Source organism: Symphalangus syndactylus, chromosome 6 (assembly GCF_028878055.3).
Source record: "Symphalangus syndactylus isolate Jambi chromosome 6, NHGRI_mSymSyn1-v2.1_pri, whole genome shotgun sequence".
Classification (NCBI taxonomy): Eukaryota; Metazoa; Chordata; class Mammalia; order Primates; family Hylobatidae; genus Symphalangus; species Symphalangus syndactylus.
This window is the reverse complement of record NC_072428.2, coordinates 68,147,626-68,159,896: the sequence shown is the minus strand read 5'-3', so window position 1 is coordinate 68,159,896 and position 12,271 is coordinate 68,147,626. Positions and strand designations below refer to the sequence as shown.

Here is a 12,271-nt window from a genome sequence, read left to right as displayed (position 1 = left end):
TTGTAGATTTCATAGGATTTTCTAATCCTACAAATTTAGGATGTCTGTTTAATGGAAGACAACGATTATGTTGTCTGCCAGCATGGTGGCTCACACCTTTAATCCCAGCACTTTGGGAGGCCAAGACGGGAGGATAACTTGAGCCCAGGAGTTCAAAGCCAGCTTAGGCAACATAGTGGGAATGTCTCTCTCTCTCAAAAAAAAAAAAAAAAAAAAAAAAAAATAGCTGGGTGTGGTGGTGCACACCTGTAGTCCCACCTACTTGGTATTTTGGAGGCTGAGGCAGGAAGATCGCTTGAGCCTGGAAGGTTGATGCTGCAGTAAGCCATGATTGCACCACTGCACTCCAGCCTGCATGACAGGGAGACTCAAAAAATAAATAATAAATATTTAAAAATTAAGGCTGGTGTGGTGGCTCATGCCTGTAATCCCAGCACTTCGGGGGGGCGAGGCAGGGGGATCACAAGGTCACGAGATTGAGACCATCTTGTCTAACACTGTGAAACCCCGTCTCTACTAAAAATACAAGCAATTAGCCAGGCATGGTGGCATGCACCTGTAGTCCCAGCTACTCAGGAGGCTGAGGCAGGAGAATCACTTGAACCTGGGAGGCAGAGGTTGCAGTGAGCCAAGATCGTGCCCTGCACTCCAGCCTGGGCAACAGAGTGAGACGCCATCTCAAAATAAAAATAAATAAATAAAAATTTAAAAATTTAAAAATAAATAAAAATTTGAAAATAAAATAAAAATTAAAAAAATAAAAATTTAAAAATTTTTTAAAAAGCAAGAATTACTTCTTGCTTTCCAATTTGAATGGGTTTATTCCTTCTTCGTGCCTTACTGCAATGACTAGAACCTCTAGTACAATGTTAATCACTTCTAAGAGCAGGCATTCTTGCCTTGTTGATAATCTTAGAGGAAAAGCATTTGGTCTTTCACAGTTAAATATGACATTCGCTATAGAGTTTTCGTTGATGCTCTTTAATAGAAAGTCCTTTATATTCCTCGTTTGAGGAAATTCCCTTCTATTCCTAGTTTGCTGAAAGTTAGGAGAAGTCAATGTTGAGTTTAGCCATATACTTTTCCTGGTTCTATTGAGATAATCAGATGGTTTTTCTTTTTTTAGTTTGTAAATATAATGGATTGCAATGATTGATTTTTCAACTGATTGATTTCCAACCTTGAGTTCCTGAGATAACCTCACTTGGTCACTTTATATTACCCTTTTTATTTATTGTTCAGTTTGCTAAAATTTTGTTGAGAATTTTTTTCTTTATGGTCAGGATGGACGGTGGGCTTTAGTTGTTTTTTCTTGTAATTTCCTTGCCTGGTTTTGGTATCAGATGGCCTCATACATTGAGATGAGAAGTCTTCTCTCCTCATTGTTTTCTGGAATAGTGTGTACAATTGGTGTATTTTTTTTTTTTCCTTAGATGTTTTGTAGAACTCATCAGTGAACCCAGCTGGGCCTGGAGTTTTGTTTGACAAAACAAAACTTAACATTTTGTTTAACTAAAAGTATCATTTCTTTAATAAATACAGTGTTGCTCACATTATCTAGTTCTTCATGAGCTCGTTAGTTTGTATATGTCTTAGGCTGTTTTGTGCTGCTATAACAAAATACACAGACTGGGTAATTTATAATAAACAAGAATTTATTGGCTCATGGTTCTGGAGGCTGGGAAATCAAGAGTGATGTGCTAGCATCTGGTGAGGGCCTTCTTGCTGTGTCATTCTATGGCAGAAGAGAAAAAGAGGGCAGGAGAAAACAAGAAGGGGCCAAAATTGTCTTTTTTTTTTTTTTTTTTTTGAGATGGAGTCTCGCTCTATCGCCCAGGCTGGAGTGCAGTGGCACAATCTCAGCTCACCGCAAGCTCTGCCTCCCGGGTTCACGCCATTCTCCTGCCTCAGCCTTCTGAGTAGCTGGGACTATAGGCACCCGCCACCACGCCCAGCTAATTTTTTTGTATTTTTTTAGTAGAGACAAGGTTTCACTGTGCTAGCCAGGATGGTCTCAATCTCCTGACCTCATGATCCACCCGCCTCGGTCTCCCAAAGTGCTGGGATTACAGGCATGAGCCACTGCACCTGGCAAAATTGTCTTTTTATAATGACCCCCTCCCATGAAAACAAAACCATTTCTGCAATAATGGGATTAATCCATTTATAAAGACACATCTCTCATGATGTAAACACCTCTTAAAGATGCCACCTTCCAACATTTCTGCATTGGGGATCAAGTTTCCAACACATGAACTTTGGAAGACACATTCAAACCATGTAGTATCTTTCAAGTTATCTGTCCATTTCATCTAACTTGCCAAATTTATTGGCATAAAGTTGTTTTTAATGGTAACTGATTATACTTTTAATTTTTGAAGAATCTGTAGTGATGTCATCTGTCTGTATTCCTAATATTCCTATGCCTTCTCTCTTTTTTTTCCCCTCCAATCTGTTAGGCTAGAGGTTTATCAATTTTATTAATTTTTCTCAAAGAACATACTTGTGGTTTATTAGCTTTTCTCCATTGTTTTTCCTTTTTTTATTTCTTTGACTTCTGATTTTATCATTATTACCTCCTTTTCTGTTTATTTTGGGTTTAATTTGCTTTTTTCCTAGTTTCTTAAGATAGAAGTTGAGATGACCAATTTGATAATTTTCTTCTATTTTATTATAGACAACTAGTGTTGTAAGTTTTCCTTTAAGAAAACTTAAAGATTGCATTATTTTTATCAAATAAATGTCAACATATCACATTTTTATTTTCATACTGGTCAATCTACTTTTTAACTCCTTTTTTGGGGGGCGGGGGGCAGGATCTCACTCTGTCACCCTAGGCTGGATTGCAGTGGCATGATCTCAGCTCACTGCAACCTCTGCCTCTTGGGTTCAAGTGATTCTCGTGCCTCAGCCTCCCGAGTAGCTGGGATCACAGGTGCACACCACCACACCAGGCTCTTTTTTTTTGCATTTTTAGTAGAGACAAAGTTTCACCATGTTGGCCAGTCTGGTCTCAATCTCCTGACCTCAAACGACCCACCCTCATTGGCCTCCCAAAGTGCTGGGATTACAGGCATAAACCACCACACCCGGCCTTAACTTATTTTTATTTCTTCATTAGAATTGTATCATTTCCAAATATTTGGGGATTTTCCAGACATTTTATTTTTGTCTCATATGTTTTTGTCCCTTTGTTCTCTCTTCACCACCTTCTTTTTCCTCCTTCTTTTCAATTAACTAAATTGTTTTTAATGATTCCACTATACTTCCTTTGTTGGCTTATTAACTATAATTTTATTTGTGAGGGGAAAGAAATTAGGGTTTATATTATGCATCTGTAACAATGCAGTTTTCCTTCATATAATGTACTTACTTCATAGCACATAAGAAACTTACAATGGTATAATTCCATTTGCTGAATCCTGAACTTTGTGTGATTGTTTTGTTTTGACATGTGTTATAAACTCCACTATAAACTGTTGTTATTTCTGGTTTAGGAAATCAATTATTTTTTAAATGCATTCAAAAATAACAAAAAAAAGTTTCTTAATACATTGTATTTTCATCTCTTACAAGTTATTTTCTGGTCCCTTTTATATCTTCTATATCTCTACTTAATATGTTAAACTGGCCTCTACTAATTCCTTGACCGTACGGCATATAGCTATGATGTTCTTTTGCAGTTATTCTATTATTTGTGTCATTTCTGATTCTATTTCTATGATTTTTTTATTCCTCTTGCAGGATGTATCTTCTGGGTGTTTGTTTGTTTGTTTGTTTGTTTTTGGTACTTCGTTCTAGCAGTTACTTGGAAACTGAGGCTTTTTTTTTTTTTGAGAGGGAGTCCCGCTTTGTCGCCCAGGCTGGAGTGCAATGGTACGATCTCAGCTCACTGCAAGCTCCACCCGCCGGGTTCACGCCATTCTCCTGCCTCAGCCTCCTGAGTAGCTGGGACTACAGGCGCCCGCCACCATGCCCGGCTAATTTTTTGTATTTTGAGTAGAGATGGGGTTTCACCGTGTTAGCCAGGATGGTCTCGATCTCCTGACCTAGTGATCCACCCGCCTCGGCCTCCCGAAGTGCTGGGATTACAGGCATGAGCCACTGCGCCCGGCAGGAAACTGGGGCTTTTAAGCAACGGTAGGTAAGATGAGAGCAGCCTTTAGTCTAGGGTTAATTTTGCTCCCCTAGAGGCTCTATTTTCCTGACTACTCTATCCAGCGCCCTTTGTAAAATGAAATGTTCTACTCTGGCTAGCAGGAACACAAACTACTCGCTTCCTTGTATGAACTCTAATGATTGCTCCCTCTGCTCCTTTCAGGTGGTTCTTTCTCCAACCTTGGTAATTTTCCCATGCATGCCGAAGTACTCAGCTTATGTCTCTTGAGATCTGCAAGCCTTTTTTTCTGTGCAGCTTTCTCCTCTTTTATACTCTGCCTTATGAACTTCATCGACTTTGGCCTCTCTGGACTCCTACCTCTGTTCCCTCAACCCAGAGAAATCTCTGGTTTCTCTCTTAGTTCTCTTTCCTTGGGCTGCAATCTGGAATCTCTCTCCAGATATCAGCTACAGGAATCATAAATCTCAACTCATTTGTGTTCCTTCTTTCAGGATTGTTGCCCTTCACTGCTTCATGACTAGTGTCTGAAAACCATTGTTTTATTACATATAGTATTGTCAGGTCTTTTAGTTGTTTCAGATGAAAAGGTAAATGTTGTTCCTATTCTTAGTTAAGCTGAAAGTAAACATCAACCACTCTGGGAGGCAAGGTTTTTTATTTCAGTGTTATATGATTAATTTTAAGGGAAGTGAGTAAAGATGCTACTTAAACTTTCAACTATTAGAGATCTGAGTTCAAATTCCAGTATTGTTACCTTGGGTAAATTACCACACTTTTTGATTCCCAGTTCCCTAGCTGATAAAACAGAAGTAATAATACCTACCTGATAAGGTGTGAGGACTGAGTGAGATATAAACAATTTACCACATATCAGAGGCACACATCTTAAATTTTAGTGTCCTTCTCTTTCCTCTAAAAATGAGTATCAGAAACTATTTGTTAGAGCCCTACCTATATTGGTAAGAGTGATTCCAACCCTTTTCCTCTCTCAAATATCTAAGACCCTATCTGTTATAGAAAAACAACAGCAACAATTTTTTTTTACCTTAATATGCTATTTGAAAAGCCAGACATAAAATATAATTCTGGGCAAACTGCCTGTGATTTTTCACTCTGTGAAACTAAGTGGGAAGGGGGAGCCTTGTATCCTGTCCTGTCTACTTCTGGTTTGGATTTGGAAGTTTTTAAAGTGGGGAACAATCCAGAATTCCAGCTCTGTCAGGAAAAAAAACAAATGAAACAGATGACAAATCATTTGTCTAGGACCTGAAGCCAAACTGGCTTCAATAGCTGCCGGGATAGTAGTAGGAGCCAATTTCCTGCAGTATTTACAAAATCATTTGTAAGAATAATATTTTCCAGACTTTTATAGGAACAATTAAGTGTGAATTTTTGGTCTGCAGACTCCATAAAGTTAGCAGGCATCCAACAAGCAGCTGCTGAGAACACCACCTCCCATCCTAACTCCACTCCCTTTATAAAGGCCTGACATACACTCAGATGGAGGATAAGCTGTAGTCTTTGCTCTTCAAATATATACCACAACCTAAAAGAGCAACAGATGAATACATAGCTAATCAGAATCAAATGAAATGTGCTTTATTGGGGGTATTAGCAAACTGCTGCACTAAGAGAGAAAAGGGTTATCTGGATAAAGATGGAGGAACATAGTTACAGCTTCTCACTGACTACATTGGGCCTGTCTAGTAAATTTGTCCATATTGAATAGGCTTTGGCTGCTCTAGCTGGAGGAGCCCTTTCAGTAGGAGTTAAAGCAGCAAATGGCATGGTATTAGTAACTGAGAAGAGCAGAAATCTATTCTATATGATGAGCAAAGTGTACACAGAGTAGAACCAATTACCAAACATACAGGTTTGGTGTATAGTGGCATGGGTGCAGATTACAGAATGCTTGTGCATAGAGTTCAAAAGCTAGCTCAGCAATACTATCCTGTTTACCAAGAACCCATTCACACAACTCAGCTGGTAGAGAAATTAGCTTCTGATATCCAAGAATACACCCAGTCTGGTGGTATTTGTCCATTTGGAGTCTTTCTACTTATTTGTGTTTGTGGGGGACAGACATATTTACTCAGGCAGATCCATCTGGAGCTTTCTTTGAATGCCACAGCAATGGGAAAGAACTGTGTGAATGGGAAAACTTTCTTTGAGAGAAGATACAATAAAGATCTGAAACTTAAAATGCCATTCATATAGCCATCTTAACCCTAAAGGAAAGCGTTAAAAGGCAAATAACAGAAGATAACATAGAAGTTGGAATCTGCAATGAAGCTGTATTTAGGAAGTTTATTTCATCCAACTGAAGTTAAGGATTACTTGGCTGCCACACCATAATAATGAAGTGACTGAAAAATCCAGAATTTCAGATATTCTATCTACTTAAACATGTTTAAAGGACGTTTTGTTTTGCAGGCTCTTTTTAGATTTATTTCTATATGGTCAATAAACCGATGTTTTAAAAATGACACTTATAAGGCCAGGCACAGTGGCCCACTCCTATAATTGGAGAACTTTGGGAGGCTTAGCAGGGAGGATTGCTTGAGCGCAAGAGTTCAAGACCAGCCTAGGCAACACAGTGAGACCCCTGTCTCTACAAAAAACAAAAACAAAAACAAAATTAATCAGGCATGGTGGCATGTGCCTGTAGTCCCAGCTACCAGGGAAGCTGAGGTGGAAGGATTACTTAAGCCTGGGACGTCAAGGCTACAGTGAGCCATGATCATGCCATTGCACTCCAACCTGGGTGACAGAGTGAGACCCTGTCTCACTTATACACTGCTGGTGGGAATGTAAATTAGTACAACCTCTATAGACAACAGTATGGAGGTGTCTTAAAGAACTAAAAGGAGATCTACCATAAAAGACACTCTTATGTATATTTTTATTGTAACACAGTTCACAATTGCAAAGATATGGAATCAACCAAAGTGCCCATTGACCAATGAGTGGATAAAGAAAATGTGGTATATATGCACCATGGAATACTACTGAGCCATAAAAAATAAAAGATGAAATAATGTCTTTTGCAGCATCTTGGATGGAGCTGGAGGCCATTATTCTAAGTAAAGTAACTCCAGAATGGAAAATCAAATTCTGTATGTTCTCAACTGTAAGTGGGAGCTAAGCTGTGGATACCCAAGGGTATACAGAGTGATATAATGGACTATGGAGACTCAGAAGGGGAAAGAATAAAAAACTATATATTGGGTACAATGCACACTATTCTGGTGACAGGGGCACTAAAATCTCAGACTTTACCACTATACAATTCATCCATGCAATCAAAAACCACTTGTACCCCAAAAGCTACTGAAATAAAAATAAGTAAATTTATTCCTTAATTAAATGACACATAAAACATAATCAACTAAGATTTTTTAAAGATGAGCAAAACCTTCAAAGACAAGATTGACAGTATTTTAGAATATAGAAAATAGAAGAGTAGAGAAAAAGAGAATTCTAAATCAAGAGAGAGAAGGATATAATGGGAAATGAAACTGAGGTCTGATCTATACCGAATTGGAATATGTCCATTAGAAATGTTTTCAGCTGCAAGTAACAGAATTCTTGGGTAATAGAGCCATAAAGCCTGTGATGGTTAATTTTAGGCATCAACTTGACTGGATTAAGGAATATCTAGAGAACTGGTAAGGCATTATTTTGGGGTATGTCTGTGAGGGTGTTTCCAGAGGAGATTGGCATGTGAGTTAGAATGGACTAGGCAGAGAAGATCTGCCCTCAATATGGGCAGGCACCCAGTCCACTGGAGGCCTGGCTAGAATAAAAACAGAAGAAAGGAGAATTGGCTTCTCTCTCTCCCCTGCAGCAGGAGCAGGGATACACTCTTCTCCAACTGCCCATGGACATTAGGACCCCAGATCCTCTAACCTTGGGACTCCAGGACTTACACTATCACTCCCCCATCCCACCCCCAGGTTCTCAGGCTTGAGAATTCAGCCTTGGACTGAGAATTATACCATCAGTTTCCCTGGTTCCAAGGCTTTTGGACTTGTACTGAGCCAGACCACCGGTATCCGAAGGTCTCCAGGTTATGAATGGCCTGTGGTGGGATTTCTCAGCCTCCACAATCACATGAACCAACTCCCTTAATCCCCTCTCATGTCTCTCTCTGTGTCTCTCTCTATCCCTGTCATATCTCTCTCTATGTATCTCTCTATCCCTATTGTTCTACCTCTCTGGGAAACCCTGACTGATACAGAACTTTAAGAAATAGAGGTTTATTTTCTCAAAATGCTCAAATGCAGATGGTTATTGGCACCATTCAGTGGCTCACAGAAGCAGGTTCTTTCTATTTTTTATGACCTGGCATCTTTAATATGCTGGTTTTTCATGTTTGTACTTTTCGTTTCATGTCTGCAAGATTGCTGCCACAGATTTAGACCCTACTGACTAATACTAATACCTTGAACAAGAGAAAAAGAGCTAAAAAGAACTTTCCTTTAAGCAGAGAGGGAAGATTTTTCCCAAGTGTTTCCCAGATTTTCCATTACATTTTATTGGCCAAAACAGGGTCACATGAACACCTCCGAGTAAAGACTGGTTGGAAAAATATCTGGACAAGAAGAAAAGAAAGACATGAAAGGCCTAGAACAATTATGATTCATCCCTAGGGCTAGGCATGTAACTGTCTTAAACAATGTCAGTGTTCCCTCAGCAAGGAAAAACTGCCACTAGTTGAGCAATTAACAATGACTGCAATCCCATTTTTGAATTTTAATCCAAGTTATAGGAAGAGTTTTAGTGAAAAAAAAAAGGTCCTCATATGATTCCATTATGCCTCTAGTTTCATAGATTCATTTATCCTGCCCTTTGGTTCTGAAGAGAGCCTTAGCGCAATCCCTGAGCAATGACAGGCTATCAAAAACTGCCAACTCAGATTTAGATGCAACTGAATTTCTTCCTGAAGCTTTGCAGATATTATTTACCTTCACTTTTCCCTGAAATAAATAGAAAAATAAGTACTTCTGTTTTTTCCCTTGAGAGCTCAAGATGAAGAAATACATAGCAAAGATATGGCAGGAAAGCACAGGCCAGGAAAGGTAAAGAAAAGAATAGGAGAAAAGAGATAAGGCTTAAAATGTGTTTATAGTCTCTTCTCTCCCATTCGTTTTGGCATCCAATCCCATAATGACCAACCACAGGATGTACTTCATGCTTTAAACCTTTGGCACTATAGCTTCAGGGTCCTCTTAGGTGACCAAAAATAATCTGAAAAGAAAATTAATTTAAGAGATCGATTAACTACTGGAAAAAGTTTAATAGACACTGAAGAACTAGACTTCGAAAATTAACTGGTCCTAGTTCAGGGATGGAGGAAAGTAGTAATGCAGGGTGACCTCAGCCAACATAGGTCTACAGGTCTACTTTATGGTAGCCTGAATCTCTCAAGACAGAAAGGGATGCTGAGTCTAAGCAAGACAGTTACAGGCATGTTGTATGCCTATGGCCTCTATGCCAAGACCAGGGAACATCCTATTATCCACAGTCTGACAAGATTAGAATGTTATGCTCTGCGGAGGCAGCAGGCTGAGGGTGGAGGAGAGTATGACACAAAACTGAACATTAAAAAACAAAACAAAACAAAAAAAACCTGAACAGGCAAGTTCGTGAGCTAAAGAAAGAAGTATAAACTGCGCTTGGCCCTGATGTCCCTGTTGTTGACCAGATGGTATGTGTGTCTGTGGTAATATACTGGGATTTTCAGGTCTGCTGGGACAAAAGATAAAACTCAATACATTATTTCATGTAAAACATATTTGTAGGAGGGACGGATGGAAAAAAAATGGAGAAAATAGGAAATTCCAGAGTCACGTGATGTGATGGGGTTTTAAGAAGAGAAGAAATTAATTGTTCTGGATTTAAAGGCTTCACATACAGAGAAACATCTCCTTCCATATCTGTGCAATTATCTTCCACATCACCCTGCCTAAGAAATACAGAGCACACAAAAACTCTGGAAATGCTTACTCCATTGTTACCACCCTTATGATCACTCCAGAGCCTCTCACTTGAACGGCTGCCTTAAAAAGGTTGCAATGAAGTCCAAGGAGAATAGTTAACATAAAGTAACACCAGCAAGCAGAGAATGGACAAGGTGGCAGGGGGAGGGGGCAGCAAGAGAGACAGAGAGAGAGAGAGAGAGAGAGAGCGAGCGAGCCCACATAAAACAGCAACAGAATAATTTCCAAAAGACCAGATATAAATTCTTTCCTCCAACCAAAAGTCAATCATTTTCTTCTGTGTGTAAAATAGCACACATTCTTATTCACCACAGCTGTAAGCTTAAGGCCATTCACTCACTACCCTGCTGTAGTCCTATGACACAAGCTACATCATGGCCAACTTACTGCCCCATTTCTGTTTCCTGAAGTCACACACACTAGAGTCAGTTTCATTTCTTTGTAGTTACCCTTTTTGCAACTACAGGGCTATTACAAAGTCACCTGAGGCCACTACTTTAAACAGAAACACAGTACTACAAAGCCCTAGAATCTAAGACAGCACCCCAATCTGAGGGTCATCTCAGTCCTTGACACTCCTTTCTTTGTTAATTCCACAAGAAGAAGAAATTATAGAGCTGGCACCAACGGTGGCTTCAGCACCAACAGTAAAGGGCCTCATCACCTCCACGATGAAAGTAACCTTATTACTCATTACATTCAAAGCACAGCCCTATAGAAAATAATCACTTCTTATTCCTTTTCTTGTATTTTTTTCTTGGCCACTCATTTTCAGCTGAGTGAAGTATTACTATGTGAAAATGATTACTAGAAGGAGGTGTTAGGAGAGAGAATGTTTATAAGATATCTTAGTAAGAAATGTATACTTTTGCCTTTGGGAAACAAAGGACAACTTTGTTGCTGTGTCAAACTACTTAATACTCATACAAATAAAAATATGGCTAGGTACCGTGGCTCACACCTGGAATCCCAAAGTCCCGGGAGGCCAAGCCAAGAGGATCACTTGAGGCCAGGAGTTCAAGACCAGCCTGGACAACATAGCAACACCTTGTTTCTACAAAAAAAAAAAAAAAAAAAAAAATTAAATATTAGCCAGGCATGGTGGCACATGCCTGTTGTCCCAGCTGTTAGAGACTGAGGGGAAATAATTGCTTGAACCAAGGAATTTGAGGTTTCAATGAGCTATGATTGCACCACTATACCCCAACCCGGGCAACAGAGCTAGACCTCATCTCAAAAAATAAAAAAAAATAAAAAATCACATGGAGAATTTAAGGAATCTCTGGGCTAATAATTTCTCTGCTCCAAAAACAACATTTGGGTCATTGCTCTAGTGGTCAGTTCCCTTCAGCCCCACAAGAAGCTTCCTAATTAGCACCAAGGGAGAGGTTGTGACACAGGCAAGTGGACGAAGCTCCTTGAGAGTAAAGGACATTGCCTTTCATTACCTATGAAATGTAGAGCACACAGAAGCTCAGGGATATGATAAAATATAAGCAGGAAACAATTACGTCAGCATTAACAACTAAATGAAATGTTAGCCTAGATATAATCTACAAGGAGGTGAACACTCGAGCACAACAAGAAAATACTGTGTGACATTTGCTCAGTTTGGATTCCATCAAAAATATACATGTTCATTCTAATAAAAGTTCATTATAAAATCTGAGAGCCAAAAAAATATAAAATTCTAAATTAAATAACAACTAACTAAACAACAAATGAAGGCAAAAAATAAACTAGGTATCAACTGAGTGATGACTATGCTTATAGTTCAAGAAAAAAGTTACAGAAGCAAAAGCAGAATTTATGGGAAAATATAACTAAACCAAAGGTGTTACTTCAAAAGTGAGTAATAAAATGGATCCTGAAATTATCTGATGAAAAACTGTTGAGAATTGAATAGATTTGAGACAATCTGTTATCTTGCAAACTCAATCTTTACTCAGTTGGTACTAGTTCTAGGATTTTATTAAAACAGAAAATAGCAATGAAATGACCATAATACCACTGCCCCAAATGCACTGTTTTTCAGTCTCAATCTACATAAAAATGTCAGAAAGACTAAGGGGACATATTATTGTTTACTGTAATCAGTTCCAGTGAAAACTTACCATTTCTTCAGGATATAAATAAACTAAAAAACATA

At 38.9% G+C, this 12,271-nt stretch overlaps 1 pseudogene; it reads left to right on the top strand.

Moving 5' to 3' along the window:
- Positions 1-5,777: 5,777 nt before the first annotated feature.
- On the top strand, positions 5,778-6,547 carry LOC129485300 (proteasome subunit alpha type-2-like; annotated as a pseudogene).
- Positions 6,548-12,271: the final 5,724 nt, after the last annotated feature.